We start from the raw sequence: 14,649 nt of genomic DNA on the forward strand, positions 1-14,649 counted from the left end.
ATATACATATCCACAGTGTGACCATCACAAAAGTAAATGTAATAAATTTCTACATGAAAAGGTATAAATGATCATTTACATAAATGATTGTATGTCAGTGGCAGACATGCAGCAGTATGACAATATATGTTTGAGATGTTGTCACACCTTTAATAATAATATAGCACCATTTCATATTGAATATTAATGTACATTTACATAATCATATATGTACTGAATATCTGATTCATATAGTTGATCTGTTGATTATCATATCTATTCAATTTCTGGTCTATGTCAATCCAATGACAGGATGGCTGTTTACATGGAGACACTGAATAGAAGGCCCGAGGTTGGGGATGAGTAAAAATTGACCTTTAATCTATCCCCCAAAGATTGGATGTGCCCTTCTCATCGACATGGGGTAATCAGGTATACAGAGAAACCCAAGATATATACATGTAGGGAGAAAAAGAGATAGTGAGATAGTGGGGGGGGGGGGGGGTGGAGAGAAGATAGAATGAGAGGGATAGATAAGGAGCAGTTAGCTAGAATTTGAGTACAGAGTTGTACTCTTTGGGGAAAGTTAAAATTTGCATCTTTTTAAAGGACAAGTCCACCCCAACAAAATCTTGATTTGAATAAAAAGAGAAAAATCCAACAAGCATAATGCTGAAAATTTCATCAAAATCGGATGTAAAATAAGAAAGTTATGACATTTTAAAGTTTCCCTTCATTTCACAAAACAGTTATATGCACATCTCGGTCGGTATGCAAATGAGGGAACTAATGACATCACTCACTCACTATTTCTTTTGTATTTCATTTTATGAAATATGAAATATGTATATTTTCTCGTCATTGTCATGTGAAATGAAGTTTCATTCCTGCATGAACACGTGGAATTCCATTATTTTAACATTTTGTGATTCAGGCATGGAGGTCCTAATTGTCATTCGTAAAAATTGATATATTGTATCATTTAAACAATAAAAAACAAAAGAAATAGTGAGTGAGTGACATCATCGATTCTCTCAATTGGATGTAACTGGCTCGTTCATATAACTATTATGTTAAAAATAAGCGAAAATTTGAAATGTCATAACTTTCTTATTTTACATCCGATTTTGATGAAATTTTCAGCATTGTACTTGTCTGATTTTTCTCTATTGATTCAAATCAACATTTTTCTGAGGTGGACTTGACCTTTCAAGTGCACAAGTGGGCATTTTCAGGTGCAAATGAGACTAAAGGATACATTTTCACCCTTACCACTTTGGATATTACTGAAGCTGTATGACTTGTGTGTGTGTGACAGAAAGAGAGAGAGAAAAAGGAGAAAGAGATTAAAGGAAGAAGATATATGATGAAGTAGAATAGAGGATGAAAATGATTGGAGCAAGACCCTGAGGTTGTTGGAAAAAGTGATCATAAAGGGGGGGGGGTGAATAAAAGAAAAATAAATTACAGAAAAAAAGGACAAAGCTAATGACAGAATAGATCACCAACTTTTATTCTCCTGAATGGAATTCTGATTTTCACTGCAGCGTTATTTTCTTTTCAATGTTGCAAACCTGGGAGACATATCTCTTCTTTCATCAAATGCCTTTATCTGAGTAAAAGAAGAATCAATCTCATTTTACCTCTCCGATTTTTGCCAATAACCTGTCCTCACCTGCCTTGCAAATCAATTCCTTTTTCATCCTCTTTATCAGAGAACCAATCGTTTGAAATCTTTCATCAAATTCATGACGGCACACTTGCAAGGAATCTGATCAATATTCATGCCATGCACTGAGAGACAATACGGGTCCCATCAGTTCTTTCAGGTTGTACAGATCAGACCACCCAAAGACTCCATACATGAACAGGCAACAGGTATCAAAAAGCAAAAAAAAGTCTACAATTAAAGGGATGGTCCAGGCCGAAAGTATTTATAGCTTAAGAAATAGAGTAGAATTCACTGAGCAAAATGCTGAAAATTTCATCAAAATAGGAAAACAAATAACAAAGTTATTGAATTTTGAAGTTTAGCAAAATTTTATGAAAACAGTCGTCATGAATATTCATTAGGTGGGCTGATGATGTCACATCCCTACTTGTTCTTTTGTATTTTATCATATGAAATTAGATTTATTCAATTTGTTTCCTCCAAGAACTAAAAAATTGGACTGACAACTGACTAAGTTTAACAACATATTTATTGCTGCAACTTATTTCATTATAAGGGAGACATATTATTCACACAAGTATGAAATAATGAAAAATTATGATTTCATGTAATAACAAAAGAAAACAGAAAGTGGAGATGTGACATCGTCATCCCACCTAATGAATATTCATGACGCCTGTTTTCACAAAATATTGCTAAACTTCAATAACTTTATTATTTGTTATCCGATTTTGATGAAATTTTCAGCATTTTGCTCAGTAAATTCTACTCTATGCATTCAGATATAAATATTTTCAGCCCGGACCATCCTTTTAAAAAGAATAATTGGTTAATCTGTCATATAATACTTATATCATAGAATGTTATACTTTGTAAGCATGAGTGGTTTACATTGTTCAACGCTAGCTTGTTGTTGTACGCAAGCAAATGAGAGGCTGAATGTCAAACATTTCTACCGTTGCACACATGACCGTTGCAAGGCTTTAGAGGGTGATGTCACAATACGATTTAATTCATTAAAATGAAGGTGCAATACGCGTATAAGCCTGCTGGCTAAATGTGCAATGCTGCCCAAGGTCATGTGCACTTGTGGAATATTGCTTTTTAGTTTCCTTTTTTTTTTGCTCCCTTTTCATAGATTACTGCAGGGAAAAACTCTTGTTTTTTCATATTATTGCTAAATTCCAAGGCATTGTACAACACAAATAGCGAATATTCTTATTCGAGCAATGGTACGAGATTTTGCATTAGGTGAAAGAAAGAGACCCTCTATTCAACTCGGCTAATGCCTCGTTGAATAGAGCATCTTTCTTTTACCTCATGCGAAATCTCGCACCATTGCATTCATGCCTATTCTGTATAATGTACAATAAAATTAATAGAAAGATTTTTCTGTCTTGGACATTGTTAACCTATATTTGATGAACCCAATCTATGAATTTCAATTTTGCATAAATTCACTTTTGCTATGTTAGGTAACCATCTGTAAAACTTTTGAGAAAGAAAGAGATGTTGCTCTTTCCAAAGAAAAAAGACAAGAGAACTTACTCTTTCAAAGGCAAGCATATAAATTTAGCCAATTTGAAAGCTTTGTACTTTAATTGTCAGAATAATATGAAGTTCATAGTGAAAATTTTGCCAATCGGAACCAAATAGCCCATGTACAAAGTGAATGGGAAATACAAAATGAAGTAGTCAGATTATACAGACATGTAACATGTACAAGCTGAACGTCGTTCTTTGGCACCCGCTATGATATGCACTACTCCAGTCGTCATTTCACTCTGCACCTCAATATCTAATTTTACCTGCGATGAATGAAAAAAATGGCAAACGTGCTTATAGGAGTAATGATATACCTGTTTACCAAGGTTAGAGAATAGGTCTATGAGGAGTGATTCACTCGTTGTTTCAGTCATTCAAATCTACTTCATTAATTAGCCACGGCGAAAACCCGTTGATTGGCGTGGCAGCTCGAGCCCACGAACGCTAGAATTAGGGCGCTTTTGGCAAGGTGCCAACGTGTACTATTTGCTTATTTCCGTCCTCGAATATATACCCCTTTTCAATGATTTTCAAATCACTGGAGTGTATTCTCTGATAACTAGATGATTTCTATTCATTGCTTTCATTAAGGATTGATAATGACTTGTACATTTGTAGGTTTGCGATATGCAAGCATAGATTATCATCCAGATAGAGAGAGAGAAGTGGGGGGGAGGACAAAGAGAAAGAAATATCAGATACAATATGCATCATAATTACATAGAGTAACATGCAAATAACATTAAAATTTGCTTTGAGCTCCAGTACAATGGCATAATACTTCTTACCTTTACAGGCCTTAAAAGGAACCTTGTCAAAATTCTTTGCCACGTCTTTTAGCAGAAATCCTGCTACAAAGTCACTATGCATCTTTTCATTCACCATTAGTTTGTTTATGATGAAATTTGAGATTCACTATCAAAAGCTACTCGTGGGTTTCCTACAAAAAGACAAGGCTTCTCTTTTGGCGAATACCTGAAACGACTGACCTACATGTACACACAACAACACAAAGTTAAAGTGTATATGTGCATCCCAAATCTAACAATAATATATTAATATTGATAGAGGTACAATCTTAGTTGTACCCTCATAGGGTACAAAGTTGTACTCTAAGAAGCAGAGGAGTAGGAAGTTGGTCAGAAAATCACATAAAAGAAGTATTCAGTTTTGTTTTCATTTTTCTTCAAAGAGGTCTACGAATTGGGAACAGAAGACTGATGTTACAAGCTATTTCAACCCCCAACTTAAAAGATATCCTCCATGCTCAAGTCTAACTACAATATTCATCATCATATAATCCCATATGACATCCATACTATCTCAAAGGACCTGTTTCAGGGAAAGATCGAGTCCCCTTGTAGATACATGGCATCAACATATACCTGACTACTGTTACTTTGTTGTCTCTTTATGCTGGCAAGATAAATGGTAAGATTTGAATCATTAATAACCGTTTTGAGCTCATCAAATGGCAGGGGTGACCTTTAGATGAGGGGGGAGATGAAGTACGAGAGTCGAAGAATCTACCTATGTTTGATATTAAGATAACATGATAAAGAGACGTTTACTGCAGCCGTGGAAGACTGTGATGAGCCGAAGGAGGTTGGGGAGCTTAGATGGGGCCAGGAATTCATCAGAAATCATTGAAGATGACGACTTTCTTGCACTTCAGCATCCTGACTTGCAATAGGAGAGACTTTACAAGTCACATGTATTCAATTCCCCATCCCTCAAGTGGATATTTACTGTCATATTTCAGTCTTAGCAGCATAACAAAATGGAATAGGAGTCTCCATGCATGTAATTGGCTTGGTAAATTTGAACAGATTGCTTTGGCTCACATTGATTTGACTTTTTAAAATCCTGAGCTAGAAGGTGGCACTTGTCACCTGTGTGTGTGATATGTTAAAAAAATGTAGCCCAGAAAAAAAATCGCGTCCGGAAATGATTATTTAGTGCTTCAAAAAGTGAAATATAAAGTGACTGGAAACACCATCTTAATTTCATCTAATACACTTATGTGTTCTATTTAAGCGTCTTTGAGACACCTAATTACAAAATTGGGTTTTGCCTTGTATTTTTGGCTTTTCATTCTTGATAATTTTACTCTTTTGTTCAAATGAACTTATCTTCTAATGCCTACATTTCTTCTCCCTCTTCTCCATCTACTGTATGTTACTTTTATACTCTTAACTTTCTTATTTATATGCAATTACATATGATGTCATTACAGTACGTAACTTGTTATTTATTTGTTTCTGGCGACCCCAACTCAAGCTCTGCTTTTCGGGTTTTCGCCTCCTTCAAATTTGTGTCGAAATATATACTGTATTCGTTACTATGTCAAATATTATTTTGTATCTGTTTGAAGGAAATAAATGTGATTTTCAATCAATCAATCAATCAAATAATGGTTGTTTTCAAGGTTTTTTAGTTCTAATGCATGTACTTGTACACATGTTTCATCTTGGTTTGAGATTTTTTTAAAATAAGCTGCTCACAAAGTTAAAGGTCAAGTCCACCTCAGAAAAATGTTGATTTGAATCAATAGAGAAAAATCAGACAAGCACAATGCTGAAAATTTCATCAAAATCGGATGTAAAATAAGAAAGTTATGACATTTCAAAGTTTCGCTTATTTTCAACAAAATAGTTATATGAACGGGCCAGTTACATCCAAATGAGAGAGTCGATGATGTCACTCACTCACTATTTCTTTTGTTTTTTATTGTTTGAATTAAACAATATTTCAATTTTTACGAATTTGACGATTAGGACATCCTTGCCTGAAGCACAAAATGTTAAAATAATGGAATTCCACGTGTTCAGGGAGGAATGAAACTTCATTTCACATGACAATGACGAGAAAATAAAAATATGTCATATTTCATATAATAAAATACAAAAGAAATAGTGAGTGAGTGATGTCATCAACTCTCTCATTTGGATGTAACTGGCTCGTTCATGTAACTATTTCGTTGAAAATAAGCGAAACTTTAAAATGCCATAACTTTCTTATTTTACATCCGATTTTGATGAAATTTGCAGTGTTATGCTTGTTGAATTTTTCTCTTTTTATTCAAATCAAGTTTTTGTTGGGGTGGACATGTCTATCTATCTATCTATGTATCTATGTATCTATCTATCTATCTATCTCCTTCTCCAACTCATCCCCTTTGCACCCTTATTGTCTTCCTATACCCCCCTCCCTTCTACCTCTCGCATTACATATCTTTCTCCTCCTCTCTCTCTCTCTCTCCCCCCACTCTTTCTGTATGTGTATGCGTGTGTATGCTTTATCTTCCCTTCCTCATTTGATACATGTTGAAAATTAATCTCAACACCCTCCATGATTTCATTAGGGAAACCCAATATTAATCATAGGGGCCACCTTATTCTCTCCATGTACAATAATTTCCCTAATATTGTCCAATATTCCTCTTGGATATATCTTAAAGGAAAAATCTTCATTATTGTGATGGTTGAGAGATATAAAGGGGTCAAAAATTTGGTTCGGATTCAAGTATCATCCCAACCCCCACTCCCAGAATTTCAAAAAATCAAATTTCATACAGTACATCAAACAAAACATTCATTTAAAGAAACATAACATATCAATAACAAGACATAACAAATAATGATATTGAAATTGTACATATTTCATCATTTCAATATGCGTTATCATACTTAAGAGGCAAGAAACTCTTTATTAATTGCTATTTGGTTAATGAAAATATGTTTGGTCCCACAAAGTTTAACAATACAACATGTGCTTTGATTAGGTAAAACCCCCATACACAAGTTCCCCTCTCCCCCCCCCAACAAATATGACCTGTTCAGATCCACCACACACAATCTATCATGTGAAATGGGCCTTAACTGTGGTGTTTGCCCCAGCTTGCGACGTAAAATAACAGCTCGAGGAGATGGATTAATAAAGAAGGAACCCTTAAATCAGGGCTTGTTAACAAGAATTTCTCCGCGTTTGCTGATCTCTAAATCTCAGAAGAGTAAATTGGCAATACATAATTCTGCCGTAGGCACGCCGCATCATTCTGGGTGGGTAGGATTAATGCATTAACCTAAATGGCGGATACTCTACTGTGGGCATTTGTTAACTTTATTTTGCATCATTAAAATTTGGACCCACTTACATTGTATAGAGCTGGAGAGAGAGGGCAGTATTTATGCTTGCCATCTAAATTATGCTAGCACCAAATGAGGTTTGCTACAGAAAGAGCTTTTAGAGATAAACATACTGTAGTTTAGAGTTGACCTAATAATGTTTCAGAATAGCAAAGCAAGCAAAAGAATGTTTATGGTTGAAGCAAGACATAAATATAAGTGGGAAATTTCAAGCCAGTGCCATCTCAAACTTTCATCCAGCACCAAAATATGACGCCCCTCCTTTTATTCATTATGTTTTTAAAATGTGAAAAAACATGTTTTTATGTTTTATGAATTCCTGGATCCACCCTCCTTTGTTTATCATATCATACAGCTAATATTACCACTGATGTACATGCATCTTCATGACTTCAATATGGAGGCACTTTTGATTTGAACATGTTTACACCGAGTACTTTAGGATTAAAAAAAAGAATTGGGCGAATACACATGTGTCGAACTGGACATTTCAATAACAATTTCTAGTCTCTCAGGTTAATGCTTGAGCAAAAAATTGCTTTTTCGTCAATGATCAAGTTAAAATAGTGGACAAGTCATGTGAAAACTGACAACCAGCAAAAGTTTTTTTGATTATGGGTAAATCAAAGGGTGTGTGTCGTACAGGACTCAGAAATGTCCTGTAGACAAGAAACATTTTTTCACCTCTAATTTACCCATGGACATATTTTTGTTGGTTGTCATTTTTTTGCATGACTACCCAATAGTTCTTTGATATTACCACAAAATAAATTGAAGTTTCTTGTTTGTTTGGACAGCAGCTTGAAAAATATTGTGAAAATTGATGATTTTTCTAGTATGGGATAGCCTAATTGAACATTTTCACACAATGATTGCTATCATTCTACTTCACCAAATGCATTTATGTTTAACTGGAAAACATGCCAGTAGCCCTTCAAGTATTTTTAAACAAACCATCACCTTAATCACCATGGAAACTGAATCAATACCCTTTTAGTTCTATAACCCAATTCTTAGAAAGAATCACAAAAACATGTTTGTTGACTTTTGAAGTGAATTGAAATATTTTGTTTGTGCCGGATATAAGGCGCTCATAGTTTGCCCCAAACTCTTTGCAATAGAAGACACTCTAAACTGAAATTTTAAGAAAAGTGAATACAAGGAAATTGCTTATATGGTACGGTAATAGGATATTGCATATTCTTACTTAAATTGTGTTTGAATTCAAATTCTGATTTGATATTCAAAAGGTTCAAATTTACTCAAGTATTCGAACAATCATAGATCAAAGTCAATCAAGACAGATATGAAATTACTGTATAATTTACAGTTATTAGAGGAGGAATTGACTCAGTAAATCATGAGGTATACTGAATAAAAAACTTGAAATTTGACAAAATGAAATGAATGGATTGCTATAAAACAAAAGTAAAACAATTATTTGGCCAATAAAGAAAATACGTTATACCATAAAATTTTGCATGATCAAAAGTCAAACAAACCATAGGACAAAGTACCAAGCTCATCCAAGATTGCTTTATAGCAAGCCATTTCAATGGACTATTTCAACTCAGATCTACTTTAGATCTGAACTTGGTATCTGAATGCAATGAACGGAAGGGTACCCCAGCGATACCGAAGGACGGAAACAAGCCTTAATAAAATAGTCCCCACGTTTGACAGCCATCTTCTGTCATGAGGGAAAAGGACTCTGGAGATATCTTAAGCAAACTATGATGACGGTGGGGGGGGGGGGGGGGGGAGGGATGGAGGAATGGAGGCAAAAGATAGGGGGTGAAATACTCTGTAACCTGTCATGATGAAAGGAATGGGGGAGAGGAAGGAAGGGCTAAGGGGCGCAAAGGGGGGTTGATGGGGTGTGGAGGAGGGGGGGGGGGGAATGAGGATGCAGGATGAAATACTCTGTAACCTGTCATGATGAAAGGAGTGGGGGAGAGGAAGGAAGGGCTAAGGGGTGCAGAGGGGGATTGATGGGGTGTGGAGGGGAGGGGAGATGAGGATGCAGGATGAAATACTCTGTAGGTTCCATGACATTTGCTCCGGCGACAATTGCTCCGATGGAAAATCTATACATTAAGCAAAACATAAAACCTAACTTCCAAAACTAAATAAACCCTAATCGAAATCATTACATTATTCTGAACCAAAAACTCTATCACAATCCCAACTCTAATCCTATGCCTTCTGAAATATTAAGCCCGGAGCAATTGTCGCAGGAGCAAATTTTGTGTCACCATTCTGTAACCTGTCATGATGAAAGGAGTGGGGGAGAGGAAGGAAGGGCTAAGGGACGCTAGTCTGCAGGCACAGACCCTGATTGAAACTTTGATCAACAAGTGTGTCTCCATGCAAAGACTAGCACATACAAAACTTGCTGTTTCAATTCGGGGGCCTTCAGTATGTAAACAAGGCATGAGTAGGCTGCCATTCAGACCCTTTACTCAAGTGAAGGGTTTGCACAGCAGACTAAAGGGACGGGGGGGGGGAGATGAAGGATGCAGAATGAAATACTCTGCAAATTTTAATGATGGATTGAGTATGGGGAGAGAGGAAGAGGAAGGGCAAAGTTGATGGGGGATGAAAGTGGAGCCAATAGACGGGGGTAAAATACTCTACAAATTTAACTGATATGCAAGGTTTAAGATATGAAAGCCAAAGTACAGGATGGTGGGAATCGAAAACCGAGTCGAAGGGGGGGGGGTTACGAGGCGAGAGATGGTGAGGAAGAGTATATAATGTACCCCTCTGAAAACATCTTTAGCAAGCCTTAATAACTAGAAGGGGGAAGAACAAGGATTCTCTTCCATTCATCGAGTCCTGCCTTACTTTTATCAGTAGATAGGCAAAGGCGAAAACAGATTCCAAAATGACTCCAATCATTGTCAAATCTGTATCGAGAAGGGAAAGACACCGTTGGCTGATATCTTCAGCAAACCTTGTGCACAAGATACCACTGTGATGTAAATTATCCTTGAGGAAGGATTCCAGTAACGCAAGAAATACCTTTGGTAAACCTTGGAGGAATGCAATGTAGATTCGATTGATATTGATGTATATAGCATGTGAGTTGTAAGAGGCACCGTCGATTATCAAGGCGCCGAGCAATCAAGAACCAATGAACTATATTTACAGTAGAGTTCACATTTCTTATTCAGTATCAAGAATGCAAACGTACATGCATTTCATCAAAAGCAGTAAATAGCAATATAAATCCATATTTATCTCAAAATATTATAAATGAATGTAATTCTTTTTACCTAACATTACAACAAAAGCTGAATACAAGAAGATTATAACATATTTTGGGTAAACCAATTATTCATTCAGTTTTCTTTCATTCAGAGTATGTCTTTCTCTTTCTTTGTGTCATCTATAAAAAGATCCTTAATTTCATACGAGAGGTAAAGGGACCGATGGTGTTTGGTTTTTAATCAGAATTATTTTCCAAGCATCCCTCCTCTGAAAAGGTCCCCAATCCGAAAGGCAGATGAAAACCAAATTGATTGTTGAAAGATGAAAATTTGTTGGAATTGATTCCCACCAATGAATCTCTTTACGGATAGCAGGTACTTTACCTTTCAAAAAAAAAAAAAATGAAAAGCCAAAATAATTTTGAAGGTTCCCAGACAGAACACCTCCCCCTCAAAACTTGCACACCTCATTTTAAAAGGGACTTTGACATGAAAGGACATTCTCATTTTGAAAAAACATTTTTTTTGTAAAACAATATTCTCAAAGTACAGTTTTTGCCCAAAAGGAGGATACATGCCCCCTGCTCCCCACCCTTCCTTGAGGCCGTTCTCATTAGCTTTCTAAAACTAGTTTACTGGAAACCGATTCAGGAAACCAGTTTGGAAGATCGCTTTGCTAGCGTTCCCACATGATCACAAAAGTGTTTTTCAAAATCACTTCACACTTTTCGCGCGAAATTCGAAACTGCAGCTTAGGCAATCTACACCTGTCGTGTGGGGTAGCGCACTCAAAATGTGCGAAGATTGCTTCCCCAAGAACGGTTATGTCTTCACTAATGCTAAAACCAGTTTAACGAGGCTAAGCGATCTCGAAAACTACATCGTTTCGACCGTTCTCACTACACGTTAAACTAGTTTCCAGTAAACTAGTTTTAGGAAGGTACTGATAATGGTGTCTATGTCTGCATCTGCCTATTCTCCTCTCCCTTTCTCTTTTTAAAAATGTTCTTCAAACTACAACTTCAGATGATATGTTTCAAGGTTTGCATGGTAGTATGAACAATCACGGAACAGGTTTACGGTCCACCATGTGAGAAGTCTTGGAGGGACCGAGATAAGAAGAGTGGATAGAATTGGAGGTGGATTGGAAAGGCGAAAAAGTGAAGGTTTGAAACTACAACTTGTTGAAGATTCTAATCTAGAAATATCCTTTAAGCTTGATATAACTCTCAAACATTAAAAGTGCATATAAAAAAAGCCATAAACCACAAATCATATTTCATACATGGAAATAAAGAAAACACCACAAAACCACGTCTCCATGCGGTGGTGTACCAAAATCAAATCAATGTTATTATGATAAATAGCATGATGTTTCTTTCAGATTCAACAATAACAACCCTAAAACCACCAGCTTTAACAAAAACATGCTTCAGATTAACTTACATGTGGAATGTCCACACTATTGCATGATAGACTTCATGCAAATGTCATCATTGACAAAAAAGGGTACAAACTTTTCTAGTGACATTTCTAAACTCAAAGCCCTGAAAAAGATATTAATGCCGTTAAAAAGCTAAATTTCAGAAACAGAATATAGAGACCTTCTGCATAAAGTATACAAACCTAGCTGTATATACATAAAGTAATAAGTGCTAAATGTACATGTATATACATGAAAAATAAAACAAAATTGTACGGTCTCACTTCTCACTTACATGTACTTATTAAAGCTGGAAGATTGATTAGAGTTCATCTTCATCTTTTTAATTTTTTTTTACATAACTGTCTACATGTAGGACCCCATTTTATTTACAATCCTAAAACTAATTCAGTAAAAAATGTGACAATTTAAATCAATTTGTTTTAAATTAGCCATCCCTGTCTACATGTAGTTTGATTTTAAATATTTTTTTTAATAAAAAGAAACAAGCCTTGTTTATTTGCCTTGCATATCTAATCACTATACAGTCATGTACAATCATATTACGGTAAGTAAAATGTACATGTGTGATATGTACATTGTGGATTCCATGACATTTACTCTGGCGACAATTCCTCCACAATTAAATCCCTATACATTGAATGACTAACTTAAATCCTGGATTTATCACCCTACCCTTAACCTAAATGTAACGTACCTAGGTAAAACTCCATTGCAAACCTAACCCTATACCCTACATGTACTGTACATCACAGGCAAAATAAAGTCTGGGGCAATTGTTGTAGGAGCAACTGTCGTGTCACCACATTGTAACCCCCCCTCCCCCACCTCATCCCTCAGCATACCGTCTTTCAGGTTGTCTTCTTTTATCATTTCTTCCTGCTACTTAGCTTTTGACTCGAATATGATAAAAATTAAGGATAGATTTCCTGAATCACACAGAAAATAATCAAAGATAAATGTATTAAACTGCTAGCCTAGCGAGAAGAGAGTATATAGAAAGTATACCCTTGTATTAATATGCAAAAGAAAATTTTGCAAATTGACTGAATTTTTAGTAATACCATTGAAGGCTTAATATCGATATGTCCCACTTTTATGCATTGAAACAGTTCTTCATCAATTAATTATGTATGGGCATGTGAATAAAACAATTTTTTGTTTTTCAGCTAGAAAAAAATAATAAACAGGATCTGCACTGTATTATGGAATACACGAATAATAATCATTTAATAAGGGTTTCGGTTTGATGTATATGAATGTATGTGGCACGTAAAGATGGCAATTCCATGAGATTTTGGGTCCATCTAAGGGGGATAAGTCGACCTTTCCAATAGGCTACATGTAGCCACTGTAGCTGCTGTGCAAAATTGCAAATCCCCCTCCCATTGCTGCTAATGATTACATACATGTATGTATCCATGTTCATATGTTTGTGCAATAAAACCAGACTTTAATTCATGAGCTTTTTATTTATTTTATTTATACGATTTTCCACAATCACATTACTGTGTTTACATGTAATACCTACAGTGCATTTTTTCCTTTAATCCGATTTGATAATTCAGTAAAGAGACATATCTAAAACTATCACACAAATACAATATTATGTATGAGCACATCATTTCAGTTTACCTTGCAAATGGTATAGAGAAGACCAAATACAATACATGTATTTAAAGCAAACCGTATGCTTGAAGCAAAATTGTACAATCTCATATACACACTCTCCCAGACATAAAAATCCAATAAAGCTTACCTATCTCATCAGAAAGGATGAAAAAAAACCCTGCTGCGAGTGTTTTGATATGATCCAATTTGATTCCAATATAAGCGGACACTTGTTGTCTGCATGCAGGTAAAGCCACTATCACGACGGTGGCGGGTAGCTAGGAGTGTCGACTAGCCAGCCGACGATATGTAACAAGCGATGCACGTCTATCGCCAGATGCTAACTGTTGAGTATCATACAGCTCTCTGCGATATAGGGCAAGTTATCACTACTACAGCATTAGATGATGAGATTTGAGTTGACGATTATGTAAAAATATGCTCAGAATAAGAGACGGGTGGTGTATTCATGCAGGCAGTCACAAAAAGGAGATTTTTATCAGTTATGGCAAGCACATACACAGACATTGGAGAGCAAGGCTGGATGTTGACTACCACTGTGAGATGGGTAAGATAGCGAGCTGGTAGTAGATAGCACATACACACAGATGTACTGTGTAATGAATGCAGCATTAGCCTGGCTTGAATTATGCCTGCATCAGAGAACGTGCACACACAGAGTAAGGGGCCTCGGCTGGGTTTGAGGCACATAGCATTTCGCACCCTTGCCTCTTCTACCACTATCCACCTCTCTCTTCCTCTCCCTTTCTTCTCCCCCTCTTCATCTCTCTTTCCAATTCTCTCTCCTTCTCTCACCATGAGCATCTTTGGAGAGTGCATGAGTGCGCTTTATGAATCAATCCACATCATTATTTCTATTATTGTCTTAAAAAAAAAGAACCCAGACCATACAATGCCAAAGAAGATCTATTCTCTATTCTTCCTCTTCATCTCTTATCTCTCTTACTCTGTTTCAGTCTCTCTCTGTTTCTCCCCCTCCTTCCCTGACTTTCTCCATCTCTTCTTCCTCCACTCTCT

The 14,649-nt window shown here is 36.1% G+C and overlaps 1 protein-coding gene across 2 annotated transcripts in view; it reads right to left on the minus strand.

Annotated features, from left to right (window-relative positions):
• Nucleotides 1-14,269, minus strand: part of LOC121429430 — an 81,735-nt gene extending 67,466 nt beyond the window's left edge. Inside the window, exon 1 of one of the 2 annotated variants that reach the window (XM_041626415.1) lies at nt 13,760-14,268. The gene's annotated coding sequence lies outside the window, so the exon portion shown is untranslated. Of the gene's footprint in view, nt 1-13,759 lie in introns of both variants that reach the window. The other variant, XM_041626418.1, reaches the window with a different exon arrangement.
• Between the last annotated feature and the right edge of the window lie 380 nt (nt 14,270-14,649).

This window comes from Lytechinus variegatus, chromosome 16, assembly GCF_018143015.1.
Source record: "Lytechinus variegatus isolate NC3 chromosome 16, Lvar_3.0, whole genome shotgun sequence".
Lineage (NCBI taxonomy): Eukaryota > Metazoa > Echinodermata > Echinoidea > Temnopleuroida > Toxopneustidae > Lytechinus > Lytechinus variegatus.